Below are 15,293 nucleotides of genomic sequence, written 5' to 3'. Positions count from 1 at the left end.
ATGGAATATGTAGTGGTTCTGTTCGCCGAGCTGGAAGTTTTTGTTGCAAAAGTTTCGTCCCCTGGCTAGGAGACATCATCAGTGCTGTGGAGCCTCCTGCGAAGCGCTTCTTTGATGTTTCTTCCGGCATTTACACAAACCAACAGCCACGCTCAGACAACAACTTACTAGAACAAAGGAGCCAATACCCAATATGAGCAAAACTAATGTAGTTTATAAAATACCATGCAAGGACTGCACAAAACACTATATAGGACAAACAGGAAGACAGCTAACAATCCGCATACATGAACACCAACTAGCCACGAAACGACACGACCAGCTATCCCTAGTAGCCACACACTCAGACAACAAGTAACATGAATTCAACTGGGAAAACACTACTATCATAGGGCAAGCCAGACAGAGAACAGCCAGGGAATTCCTAGAGGCATGGCATTCATCCACAAATTCCATCAACAGACACATCGACCTGGACCCAATATACCAATCACTACAGCGGACAGCTGAAACTGACACCCGGAAGCGGCAAGGACAGACCACTATAAATGCCGGAAGAAACATCAAAGAAGCGCTTCGCAGGAGGGTCCACAGCACTGATGATGTCTCCTAGCCAGGTGACGAAACGTTTGCAACCAAAACTTCCAGCTCGGCGAACAGAACCACTACAACAAGCACCCGAGCTACAAATCTTCGCACAAACTTTGAATTATGGAATATATTTCCCTTGACTTCCTTACAAATATGGTGCACCGAAAGACTGAATTATTTTATAAAATACGGCAGCCCTTTTTGAATTACATAACTGCAGATATTTCGGCCATCCTAACAAGGGCCTTTATTTGGTGAGGATTACAGACCTGGCTGCTCCGGGGCCCCTTGGGAGAGGAATCCCGCACGAATACGGGTTTTATTACATTTGATGTTAATACATTCCGAGCATGTAAGAGACTTAAGTATACACTCTGGTTAGTTATAGGTTAGATTAGTAGAAAGTTGAGTTTTGGTTTTTTAAATTTTATTTTGGTTTTTGTTTTTTTTTCCTTTGTTAAATTTTGACTATTGTATATTTGATTTAATTGTACATCAATGTTTGTATTTGAGAGTTTTGTTTATTTTTATAAACTTGCAAAAATGTTAAATTTCTAATAAAAATATCTATATATAAAAAAAATTACCTTTGCTTCAAGAAAGCTGCCGGACAGACTGGATTTTATTGGGTGGGTTGGAATATACATTGCACATACCATAATTCAGCGTATTTCCTATCACTTTGGCTTTTCACTAACAAAATACAAGATAATGTGAGAATTTAATCTACTGGCTTCTGCTTTTTTAATATTCGTATTTTTTAGCTGTTTAATTATGGTGCATGTCATTCAAATTGATGTATCCTTTAAATCTTGTGACTTTTTTGAAGCAGGTAAATTCAAGTTAAATTATTTTAACAATGAACAAGCTTTGAACTCCTGCATTATAAAAGCTGCCATTGCACTACAATAGCCCTAAAGCTACTTATTTTCCTAAACAATTCTTAGTCAAAACAACATAGTAAGCTCCTGCTCAGAATATAGTATACTGTGTGTGTTTGTGTGTGTGTGTGTGTCACTACTGCCATCTCTTGCAGCACTTATGAGACAGCAGATTGTCTGACAAAGTGGAGACATTGAAAATGAACGGGTAAAAAATGAGGTCTGCAGATGCTGGAGATCACAGTTGAAAATGTGTTGCTGGTTAAAGCACAGCAGGTTAGGCAGCATCCAAGGAACAGGAAATTCGACGATTCGGGCATAAGCCTGATGAAGGGCTTATGCCCGAAACATCGAATTTCCTATTCCTTGGATGCTGCCTAACCTGCTGTGCTTTAACCAGCAACACATTTTCAACATTGAAAATGAAAACAGGCAAAATAAATATCAGAATAGGCAGTATCACACAGATATGTAAATCGTGGCTGATCTGAATACTCCATAGACTTGCCTATCACAAAAACAAGGTTTCACACCACAGCCCATATCGCTCAGGGCTTTAACTCATTCAGCTCCTGCTTTCTGCCTTTTTGTTCAGAGGAGTTACTCTCATTAAGTCCCAATCGAATGAAAATTTTCCTGAACCAAACAGATCTTTAGTGGTTGAAACCAACACATCAACTACCTCACTAGTCATAACTGAGATGAAGTTCATCAGGTCTTCTGGACTTGTTAAACCACATCCTCAATAATTTAAACAGTGCCTCTTCATTGTAGTTTTTTCAAGTCCCTCCTTAATCATTTTCTGATTTAGACCTCTGTCTGGGATGTTACTTTTTTCCGCTATGATAAAGATGGGCATAAACTTCCTGTTCAAGTTATCTGTCATCTCCTTATTTTCATAATCAATTCCGCAGATTCACTTTCTATTGGACCAGTGATCATTTTGTTGTCTCTTCTTTTTCATAAAATATCTACTTAATCTCTATCTGTTCTTATATTTCTAGCTTGTTTTCTCCTATTATGTAATTTTTCCCTCTTGATTAATAATTTTTAGTCACTTTTTGCAAGTTTTATATTCTGTTCAATCGTCTGACCTGCCAACCATCTTTATGTAATTCTATGCTTTTTCTTTAAGTTTGATACAGTCTCTAACTTCTTTATTAAGCACACATGGTGGATGATTCCTTTGAAAATTTCTTTCCCATTGGAATTTATCAATTCTGTATATTCTGAAATATCCTCTTACATGTCTATTATAGCATCTTACTAACTTAACTCGAAACCTAATTTACTAGTCTACTTTAGGTAGCTCTTGTTCCACACCCTCATAATTGCCATTATTATAGTTTAAAACATTGATCTTGGACTTTCTACTGCCTCTCAAAGTGAGTGTCAAATTCAAAGCTATTCTGATCACTGCTGCTACCTAAGGATGCCTTCACTATGAGGTCATTAATTAATCCATTCTTGTTGCACTGTATCAGGTGTACTAGAGCCTACTCTCCTTTTGGCTCCAAAACATGCTGTTCATAGAAATTATTTATGCTAAAAATGTTAATGCATTCTTTATCTTGTTCACATTTGACAATCTGATTTGTTTCAGTCTATATGTAGATTCAGATAGATAATTATTGCTGTACCTTTCTGCTCTTATCATTTCTTTCTTTATACTCCATTCTACCGTGTTGATTCCTGGAATGCAAGACTGATGGATGAGGAGAGACTGAGTTAGTTAGAATTGTATTCACTGGACTTTAGTAGAATTAAGAGGGATCTCATTGAAACCTACATTCTAACAGGACTAGATAGGTTAGACGTAAGAAGGATGAGATCTTGGGGTGCAGGTTCATAGTTCCTTGAAAGCGGAGTCGCAGGTAGACAGAGGAATGAAGAAGTTTTGGTACGCTTGCCTTTATTGGTCAGTGCATTAAATATAGGAGTTGGGAGGCCATGTTGTGGCTGTACAAAACATTGGTTAGGGTACTTTTGTGTTCAGTCCTGGTCTCCCTGCTTTAAGAAAGATGTTGTTAAACGTGAAAGGGTTCAGAAAAGATTTACAATGATGTTACCAGGGTTATAGCATTTGAGCTATAGGGACATGTTGAATAGGCCAGGACATATATCCCTGGAACATCAGAGGCTGAGGGGTGACATTATAGAAATTTATAAAATCACAAGGGCAATGGTTAGGGTGAACAGCAAAGGTTTTTTCCCCAGTTTAGGGGAGTCCAATACTAGTAGGCTTAGGTTTACGGTGAGAAAGAAATGATTTAAAAGGGACCTAAGGGACAGCTTTTATATCCAAAGGGTGGTGCGTGTATGGAATGTGCTGCCAGAGGAAGTGGTGGAGGCTGGTACAATCACAACTTTTGAAAGGCATCTGGATAGGTATATAAATAGGAAGGATTTAGAGAGATATGGGCCAATTGCTGGCAAATAGGACTTGATTAATTTAGAATATCTGGCTGGCATGGATGAGTTGGACAGAAGGGTCTGTTTCTGTGCTGTACATCTCTATGATTCTATCTATGGTCCTGATGGTAGGGGAGTTCAGAACCAGAGATTATAATTTAAGAATAAATGGTAAACCTTTTAGGACTGAGATGAAGTGAATTTTGTTCATCCAGAGAGTGGCAAGCCAGTAGAATTGACTGCCACACAATGTGGTTGAGGTTAAAATATTGCATTTTCAAGAAGTGGGTAGATATAGCTCCTGTGGTTAAAGGGATCAAAGGATATGGGAGGGGTGGAGGTGGAGGTGCGAAGTGGTGGGTTAGGGTATTTAGCTGGATGATCAGCCATTATCATCTGGAATGGTGGAGCAGGCTTGAGAGGTCAAATGGCCTACTCCTATCTTCTTTGTTTCTATGATACTGTTGGAGGACATTACTCATCACTCCCATAAATAACTTCTTGCTTTTATCACTTCATATCTCTCCCCAAACTATTTCCAAATCCTGGTTCCGTGAATTTAGATCTCTTTTGTGCTATTATCACAATTACTTAACAGCCATTTAGGACTATTTCATAGCTTGTGGCCTTCCAAAATACAATATATCTTTCAATGTACAGGCCCCAATTTAAGTTATCCACAGCCATGTCTCTGTAATGGATATCAGATCATATTTTATTTCTATTTATCTAATTTGATTCAAATGTTATAAGTATTCAGATACAGAACGTTTTGTTTTGTCCTTTTTATTTTGTCATTTTATTATTTTTGAGCTTTAGATTTTACTCTCCATCCCTTCCAGTCAGTCGATCGTCTCATATATTAATGCTTTGTTATGCTTTGTTTCTCTTTTGCTTTATTTCTATTCTTCGATTCACCATGTCTTCTAAATCTGATCCTTTGTCCCAATACTTAGCTCCCTTCTCTACTATTTCAGTTGCACCACTCAGCAGAACAGTTGAGATGAAGACTCTCACATTGGTTAAAATCTCAATTACATCAGCAGTGATGCCGGTGCAAGAATCACAACCATTTCTCCCACATGCGCTTTTGATCAATCCATTCAGCATTTTAATTTTATTTTCCCTGTGCACAGATTATGCCAATGAGGTTTTGCTTTCTAATTTAACCCTTAGCTGATCATACTCACCCAGTAAAACCTCATACCTAGTTCCAGCGATGTTATTTGGATCTAAGTAGATCATGACCACTGGCTCTTCTCTGCCCCACTGTAAACAGTGTAGTGGTGTAGCAGTAATGGGTTACAAAACCAGAACACCTGTCTAATAATCTGGGGATCATGGCAGATGGTAAAATTTGAATTCAGTAAAACTTTGGAAAAGAAAGCTAGTCTCACGTAACCAAAAGTCAATTTTTGTAAAAGGTGATCTGTTCAATAATGGCCTTTAGGGAGGAAATATCTTGCATCCTTCCCCGGTCTGGTTTATGTGTGACCCAACTGTTAACTGTCCCTAAGAAATTAGGAATGGGCTAGAAATGTTGGCCTAACCATAATGCCCACATGCCATGAACAATTTTTAAAGGCTCCTCTTCAGCTCACAGCACATGGCCTGAATTCTCTATTCCTGAGATGCTGCCTGGCCTGCTGTGCTTTGACCAGCAACACATTTCCAGCTGAATACTGACATCAGTCTAAACTTTTGCTCATGCATTTTGCAGAAAATGGTGTCAATTCCCTGAAATATGCTGTCCCCTATTACCACTACATTCCTACTAAGGCCCACTGCTTGAATGGCTGTATCAGCCAGAATGATCATCAGAGGACTTTGGTCTCTGGCAAGGGCGCGCTCAGCATACCAGGGTCGCCTGACCAATGGTCAATGCCAATGGGCTCCACATCAGTGGGCTTCTCAATGTCAGCTGAGGAACCTAGGTCTGCACTAAAATAGTGTGAGAAGAAATGAAAAAAAAAGACTATTAAGATCACATTAGTGGCACAAGTGAACTTGCACTGTTGATAAAGTTTTTCAATCATGCCAACAGTTATGTTGACTATCAAATTAAATTGGGAGGAAGTGAGACTGCAGATGCTGGAGATCAGAGCTGAAAAATGTGTTGCTGGAAAAGCGCAGCAGGTCAGGCAGCATCCAAGGAGCAGGAGAATCGATGTTTCGGGCATAAGCCCTTCTTCAGGAAATTAAATTGGTCTGTTTGAATCTCTGTCCAGCTCCTGCTATCACTCGTAATATAAGACATACATGATAAAGTTATGTTCTGAAGACCTGGGTTCAAATCCCGCCATGGTAGATTTTGAATTCAATAAAATGTTTGGAAGCAAGAGAGTGCAATGAAAACCATGAAACCATTGTCGTGAAAACCATCTAGTTCACTAATATCCTTGAGGGAAGGAAACTTCCATTATTACCTATTCTGGTCACATGTGACTCGAGATTCATTGTAATGTGGTTAAATCTTAACTGCCCTCAGACGATTAGGAATGGGCAAGAAATGCTGTCCTAGCCAATTATGCCATCATCCCCATGAATGAATTTGAAAAAAAAAATCTGTCTTGAGAAGCTGCTGCATCATGTGTAGGTAAGTTGAGCATTACGTTTACAAAGGAGTCAGTTAACTAGCCACTATTTGTCCAGATGGATAGATTTTGCTACTGCTTCACTAGCCTCAGTGACTTGTAACACCAGAAACTAGCATGTGAGGTGTTCATGTCAGATGTGCCCATGCGTTTGGGATGCATTCCTTTATTGGTCAGAGTATTGAGTACAGGAGTTAGGAGGTCATGTTGCTGCTGTATGGGATTTTGGTTAGGCCACTGTTGGAATATTGCGTGCAATTCTGGTCTCCTTCCTATCGGAAAGATGTTGTGAAACTTGAAAAGGTTCAGCAAAGATTTACAACGATGTTGCCAAGGTTGGAGGATTTGAGCTATGGAGAGAGGCTGAAGAGGCTGGGGCTGTTTTCCCTAGAGCGTCGGAGGCTGAGGGGTGACCTTATAGAGGTTTATAAAATTATGAGGAGCTTGGGTAGGATAAATAGACAAAGATTTTTCCCTGGTGGGGAGTCCAGAAATAGAAGGCATAGGTTTAGGGTGAGAGGGGAAAGATATAAAAAAGACCTAAGGGCCAACCTTTTCACACAGAGGGCGGTACGTGTATGGATTGAGCTGCCAGAAGAAGTAGTGGAGGCTAGTACAATTGCAACATTTAAATGGCATCTGAATGGGTATATGAATAGGAAGGGTTTGGAGGGATATGGGCCTGGTGCTGGCAGGCAGGATTTGGTTAGGTTGGGCTATCTGGTTGGCATGAACAAGTTGAACTGAAGGGTCTGTTTCCATGCTGTGCATCTGTATGACCCTATGACTCTATGCACTAACGCACCTGTTTGAAGACAAAATGTTGCTGACTATGATCAAACAGCCCTCCCACAAGCTCCTGAACCGCTCCGGCATGGTAGTTTGGGTAGCACGGTGGCTCAGTAGTTAGCAATGCTGCCTCATAGCACCAGGGATCCACAATGGGCAACTGTCTGTGTGGAGTTTGCACATTCTCCCCTTGTTTGTGTGGTTTTCTTCCAGGTGCTTCAGTTTTCTCTTACAGTCTGAAAGTGTTCAGGTTAAGTGGATTGGCCAAGCTAAATTGCCCACAGTGTCCAGGGATGTGCAGGTTAGGTGGGTTAGCCATAGAAAATGCAGAGTTACTGGGATAAGATACAGGGATGAATTTGGGTAGGATACTGTTCGGAGAGTAGGTGTGGACTCAATGAGCTGAATGGCCTGCTTCCACACTTTAGGGATTCATGATTCTATGCTTGGCCAGATCACAGAGTGATACCTATACCTCTTACGAATCAGAAGAAGATTGTGGGATGAGGTGAAATATTAATGAGTATTAAGTGGGAACATGGGTTTCTGAGGAAGGGATTTTGCCCAAAACGTCAATTTTCCTGCTTCTCGGATACTGCCTGACCTGCTGTGCTTTTCCAACATCTGCAGTACCCACTTCTGCATAGTAATGGTTTCTACCATACTACTGGCAACAGCCTCAATCATGGCCACCAATAATGGCGAGTACCAAATCCTTCTCTTGTTTTGGCTGAAACCACCTGTGATGATGCACCACCATGTCCTGCAGGAATTGCAGGAATATAATGCATCATATTTGGTAATTATGGTCAAATAGCTGACAGGATAAGCATAAACTGCCACAATATTTTTCTTCAATGAAATGATCACTTTTATGTTCATTACTGAATTTCTTCCATTCAATTTTGTGTTTCTTTTTGTTTCAAACTGCGATAAAATATCTATGTTTTGTCTCACTCTCTTTTTCCCCCCATTACAACACTGTCAATATGCCATTTGAGTCTTTATTCAATAAGAAATTTGAGTTAAAAAGTATCCTTCACCACATTAAAATAAGAACCTGAAAATGATGCATTCTTAGCTCATTTTGCAAAACACTTTAAATGGAGAAATCTAATTGGAGTATAGCTTTTAAAGGTTTGATACCTGTTATTGAAATTTTTTGAAAGAAACCAAATGTATGATGAGGTGCATTCTGGAACATGAACCCAGGAATATTTTAATCAAACCACTATTCTCAACTATTTCAGAATATGAATCAAATTTGTAACCATTTCCCCCTGTAACCTTGTAGCATTTCTGGACTCAATATTGAGTTCAATAATTTCCCCCAACCCTCACAAACCAGGCCTTGTCAACACAAGAGCTGCTACCACAACCACCCCATTGTCAGTAATTAATCATCCCCATTAGCATCCCTGGGCTGATCTTTACCTATTCCTTTTTCTGTTCAACTGTTCTTCTCTTTCCTTGAGCTTCATCTCCAGCTATCATTTTCTCCTCCCCCCTCCACCCGCCTAACCTTCAGCATGTGCAGTAAACCTTTTCCGAGCTACAATCAGTTCTGAAGAAGGGTCAGTGAGCCTGAAATGTTAACTCTGCTTTCTCTCCACTGGTGATGCTAGACCTGCAGAGTTTTTCCAGCAATTTCCAATGTGGTTTATGGTTCAGACCGGATCAGGGCTCCAAAGAACATGCTAGGCCCACAATGTGAATTGTTTTCATTAACAGGATTGCTGCATTGCGAAGCACTTTGCTTTCCACAGGCTAGCCTCCAGCTGGAAACTTCAAATTAACTCCAAAAACATAGGCTGCAACTTTTCAGATGTAAACCCAACAGGGTGGCTTGCAGTAAACAAAGTTATCACGAGTTATGTCACTTTCAAGAAATACTTTACTAAAAGTGTTCTTCTCCTTTCATTGAATTCTTTAAGAAACATGCAAATCCACAGAACTTGAAATAATTCTCTCATTGCCTCTCAACTCTGGTCATAGAGTCATAGAGATGTACAGCACAGGAACAGACCCTTCAGTCCAACTGGCCCATGCTGACCAGATATCCGAAACTAATTTAGTCCCAATTGCCACCACTTTGCCCATACCCCTCTAAATCCTTCCTATTCATATACTCATCCAGATGCCTTTTAAATGTTGTAATTGTACCAGTCTACAGAAGTGTGGCCAGAATTTCTTAACTGGTGGAGGCTGCAGAAGACAGATTTTCCAGTTCTTCCTCTGAGGAGTCTGAGTCTTCTTCCTCAGAATGTCATGTGAAAGGAATTATGCTGACAACAAAATTATGGGCCACTTGTGTATATTGGAAGCTGTAGTTATCATTACAATGGACAGACAGAAAGAACATGTATGTGCACTGCACCCTGTTTCAACTCAACAAAATAAGTGATCGTCAGTCGCTGATTCATTTTCCAAGGCTAATTGTCTGTTAACTGTCAATTGTAATAATGGATTCATTCTCTAATAAATCAGAGTCCATAGTCAACCAATCAGTACTCTCCTATCATGCAGCCTAAATATCGGTTTTCCCCTTGAATTAAATTATTATAAAATGCCCTAATGAGCACAAGATAGAAAGCTTTAACAAACTCTGTCCTTTCTCAGCAAGACCTATCAATTCAGCAAGTTAATGGATCCTTTGCAGCAAGGGTATTTTCACCTTATTTTGAAAAATTATATCTTTTTCTCTATTAGTTTGGTGAAGGATATTGTGTTAAAAGTGGGCACTTTGTAATAGCGATGGAAACAGGTACCCTGATCCTATTGTGCAATTTATAGAAATGGACATGTCCTAAATAACATAAGTTATTATAATTTGAATGACAGATAAGTTATTTGAACCTTGGTGTTTTTCATTGACATACTCAGCATTCCCTGTTGTAGTAATAGCTGGGCTCAGCTAGAAATCCAACTTTATGGCTATTATGATTTCTTTCCATACTTTTGACCTGTTAAACTTTTGCATTAAGCTGGTGCATAGTATTGCGGTCTGATGGTGGCTGAATCCATTTGAAGTAAATAAATCCAAGTTAGGGTATCAATTTATTGGATCAGTCAAAGTAAGAAATTGAATCAACTCAATGGTGTAATTGAGCTACTGTAGTCTGCGAGGTGGTGTTGAGAGGGGGACACTGAGTGGTTGTGTGGAATGTGCTGAGAGTGGAGAATTTTCCATTATATGGCCACCTGTATGTTTGTAAGCTGATACATTTGTCTTAAAATATATTGAGCTGTAAAAGATCTGAACCCCTGAGTGAATTCATCTTTAGGACCATCCTGTCAATTGGATTGTCATTTCATCTAACTTTATAATTGCTCTGGCTTTGCCTCATAATTGGACAAATGTGCTTCAGCCTATAAATCTCTAACTTCAAAAAATCACAAATCATATCAGGTAAGTAATGAGCACTAGTCGGCAGCTAATAATCACTTTCATTGTTGTTATATATTTTGATTTAGAGTTTGGGAATTTAATTGTAGTTCCTCACAGTTTGTCACATTACCCAGAAGGAAAAGGCAGTGAAACTAACGAATGACACATACTAATCCAATTCAAATTGTATACTTCAAAATAAAGGTCTAGTAAAATTAATGCATTCATTTCCAAGTCTTGTTGTTTTTTTAAAATTAGCTTTTCCTTTTGGGAAACTTCACTGAAGGTACACTAAACACGGGCCATTGCATTCTTGCGCTCATTGGCTATTGATTGATGTTCAAATTAATTTAGATAGTTTCCTTTGCCAATTTAAGGTGGAGAATTCCAAACCAATTGACCTATAAATTTACATTCTGCCTCTTCAAATCACAACTGTCCATTCCCTCACCTCAGCAAAATATTTTTGTTAATTGGCAATGGGCAAGCATTCCTGATGGAAATTTATACATTTTGAAATGCACGAGGAATCTAGAATGGAGGAATCATTCGTAAAGATACTTCACAATTATTCTGCCCTTCTTCATATTTCACACCAATCAAAAAGATTGCAGCCAATTTTGATGATCTAAAATGGATCATAAATTAGCCATTTTCTGGTTGCAAAAATGTAACAATTCATGTGTCGCAAGTATCAGTCATGGGTTCTTAACTTTTTACAATCATTTAAAAGACATCTGGGTGAGTATATGAATAGGAAATGTTTAGAGGGATATGGGCCAAGTGCTAGTAAATGGCACTAGATTAGCATGGACAGCATGGACAAATGGGACTGAAGAGTCTGTTTCCATGCTGTACATCTCTATGACTGTATGACTTGGATGAAGGGACTGAAGGTACATTTGCCAAAATTGCTAATGTTGTAAAGATTGGTTAAAAAAAGTAAGTTTTTAGAAGGGCATGAGGAAGTTACAAAAGATATAGATAGGTTAAGTGAGTGAACAAAGGTCTGGCAAGTGAGGTACATTGTTGGAAAATATCCATTTCTACATGGTGAAACATTGTCAAATTTCGACATGAAAAAGGATTGAGGTGTTCTAGTTCCTGAACTGAGAAAGGTTAGTGTGTAATTATAATATGTAATTAGGAAAACAAATGGAATGTCATTGCTCATTAAAAGGGGCATTGATTATAAAAATACAGAGATTATGCTGTTTATACAGGACATTGGCGAAACCACACCTAGACTGGGGCATACAATACTGGTCTCATTATTTAAGGAAAAACCTAACTGCATTTGATGAACTTCAGAGAATGTTTAATAGACAAAGACATGGAATAAGTAGGTTGTCTTATTAGGAAATGTTAGACAGTCTAGTCTTGTATCCATTAGATTTGAGACAGTAAAAGTAAATTTTATTGAAATATACAAGATTCTAAAAGATTATAAGAAAGTGTATTTTCTCGTGGGAGAATCGAGAACTATACATCTCTGCTTAAAATTAAGGGGTGGCCCATTTATGAAAAGGAGTTTTTTTCTCACAGATGGTCGTGATATTAACACCTCAGCCTTATTTTGATATGTTTAATGGTTAGTCCATTCAAGTGTATCACGAAATTCAAACTGCCCATTTTCATAGATGTACTTTTAAATTAATTTCTTTGGCGTATTTTATTTTATTTTCTTGCTTGTAATTTACTTGAGGGATACAGGAGTTGCTGGCTTGGCCAGCACTTATTGGGTAAAAACAATGACTGCAGATACTGGAAGCCAAATTTTGGATTAGAGTTGTGCTGGAAAAGCACAGCATTCAGGCAGCATCCGAGGAGCAGGAAAATCGACGTTTCGGGCAAAAGCCCTTCATCAGGAATACAGGCAGAGTGCCTGAATTGTGGAGAGTTAAATGAGAGGAGGGTGGGAGTAGGGAGAAAGTAGCAAAGAGTACAATAGGTGAATAGGGGTGGGGATGGAAGTGATAGGTCAGGGAGGAGGGTGGGGGAAGGTAGCAAAGAGTACAGTGGGTGAATGCGGGTGGGGATGACGGTAATAGGTCACAGAGGAGGGTGGAGTGGATAGGTGAAAAGGAAGCTAGGCAGGTAGGACAAGTCATGGGGACAGTGCTGAGCTGGAAATTCGGAACTGGGATAAGGTGTGGGAAGGGAAAATGAGGAAACTGGTGAAGTCCACATTGATGCCCCAGGGTTGAAGTGGTGAAAGATGAGGCATTCTTCCTCCAGGCATCAGGTGGTGAGGGAGCGATGATGAAGGAGGCCCAGGACTTCCATGTCCTTGGCAGAGTGGGAGGGGGAGTTGAAATGTTGGGCCACAGGATGGTGTGGTTGATTGATGCAGGTGTCCCAGACATGTTTCCTAAAGCACTCTGCTAGGAGGCATCCTGTCTCCCCAATGTAGAGCAGACTGCATTGGGAGCAACGGATGCAATAAATTATATTGGTGGATGTGCAGGTAAAACTTTGATGGATGTGGAAGGCTCCTTTGGGGCTTTGAATTGAGGTGAAGGAGGAGGCGTGGGCGCAGGTTTTGCAATTCCTGCGGTGTTAGGGGAAGTACCAGCAAGGGAGGGTGGGTTGTTTGGAGGGGGGGGGGGCGGGTGGCGTGGACCTGACCAGGTAGTCATGGAGGGAATGGTCTTTGCGGAAAGCAGAAAGGAGTGGGGAGGGAAATATATCCCTGGTGGTGGGGTCCGTTTGGAGGTGGCAGAAATGTCAGTGGATGATTTGGTTTATGCAAAGGTTGGTAGGGTGGAAGGTGAGCACCAGGAGTGTTCTGTCCTTATTATAGTTGGAGTCTGAGGGTGGAGGTGCGGGATGTGAATGAGATGCGTTGGACAGCATCTTTAACCACGTGAGAAGGGAAATTGCGGTCTCTAAAGAAGGAGGTCATCCAGTGTGTTCTGTGATGAAACTGGTCCTCCTGGGAGCAGATATGGCAGAGGCAGAGGAATTGGGAATACGGGATGGCATTTTTGTAGGAGGTAGGGTGGGAAGAGGTGTAATCCAGGTAGCTGTGGGAGTCGGTGGGTTTGTAAAAAATGTTTGTGTCAAGTCGGTTGTAATTAATGGAAATGGAGAGGTCCAGGAAGGGCACGGAGGTGTCAGAGATGGTCCAGGTAAATTTAAGATCGGGTGGAATGTGTTGGTGAAGTTGATGAATTGCTCAACCTCCTCGCGGGAGCATGAGGTGGCACCAATGCAGTTATCAATGTAGCGGAGGAAGAGGTGGGGAATGGAGCCAGTGTAATTATGGAAGATCAACCGTTCTACGTAGCCAACTAAGAGACAGGCATAGCTGGGGCCTATACGAGTGCCCACGGCTACCCCTTTGGTCTGGAGGAAGTGGGAGAATTCGAAGGAGAAATTGTGAAGGGTGAGGACCAGTTCAGCCAAATGAATGAGAGTGTCGGTGGAAGGGTACTGTTGTGGATGTCGGGAGAGGAAGAAACGGAGGGCTTGGAGGCCCTGGTCATGGCGAATGGAGATGTAGAGGGATTGGATATCCATGGTGAAGATGAGGCGTTGGGGTCTGGGGAAACGGAGGTCTTGGAGGAGGTGGAGGGCATGGGTGGTGTCTCAAATGTATGTGGGGAGCTCCTGGACAAAGGGAGATAGGACAGTGTCTAGGTAGGTAGAAATGAATTCAGTGGGGCAGGAGCAGACTGAGACAATGGGTTGGCCAGGGTGGTCAGGCTTGTAGATCTTGGGAAGGAGGTAGAATCGGGTGGTGCGGGGCTTCTGGACTATGAGGTTGGAAGCTGTGGGTGGGAGATGTTCTGAGGTGATGAGGTTCTGTATGGTCTGGGAGATGATGGTTTGGTGATGTGGGTGGGGTCATGGTCGAGGGGGCGGTAGGAAGAGGTGCCCTCGAGTTGGCGTTTAGCTTCAGCGGTGTAGAGGTCAGTGCACCAGACTACCACTGCACCCCTTTTATCTGCTGCCTTGATGGTGAGGTTGGGATTGGAGCAGAGGGAGTGGAGGACTGTGCATTGTGAGGGTGAGAGGTTGAGTGGGGTGGGGGGTAGACAGGTTGAGGCGGTTAATGTCCCAGTGGCAGTTGGAAATGAAGAGGCCGAAGGCGGGTAATAGGCCAGCATGGTGTGTCCAGGTGGATGGAGTGTGTCGGAGACAAGTGAAGGGGTCCTTGGAACGTGGGCGGGAGTCCTGATTGTAAAAATAAACTTGGAGGCGGAGGCGATGGAAGAATTGTTCGACGTCACGGTGTGTATTAAATTCATTGATGCGTGTTCAGAGGGGGATGAATGTGAGTCCTTTTCTGAGGACTGATCATTTGTCCTCAGTGAGAGGGACGTCTGGAGGGATGATGAAAACTCGGCAAGGCTGGAAGGTAGGGCCTGGTGTGGGGCGGATTCTGTAACTGGAGTGGGTGTGCTGGTGGGGGAATGGGGTTGGAGTCATGAGCAGGGGCAGTGTTCCTCTCAGAGTTTTGGGGGGTGGGGATAGTGACAGTGGGATCTGTGGGGGGGCGTGTCAGCAGAATGCAAATAAGTGGCATTGGTGGGAGTGAAAGTGGTGACAGACACGGCAGTGGGGGGGGGGCAGAATGACATCAGCGATGATGTGAGGGGTGGAAGTGATGTCAAGTGTAGTGCATGAGGAATT

Source organism: Hemiscyllium ocellatum, chromosome 1 (genome assembly GCF_020745735.1).
Source record: "Hemiscyllium ocellatum isolate sHemOce1 chromosome 1, sHemOce1.pat.X.cur, whole genome shotgun sequence".
Classification (NCBI taxonomy): domain Eukaryota; kingdom Metazoa; phylum Chordata; class Chondrichthyes; order Orectolobiformes; family Hemiscylliidae; genus Hemiscyllium; species Hemiscyllium ocellatum.
Note: the sequence above shows the minus strand (reverse complement) of the source record.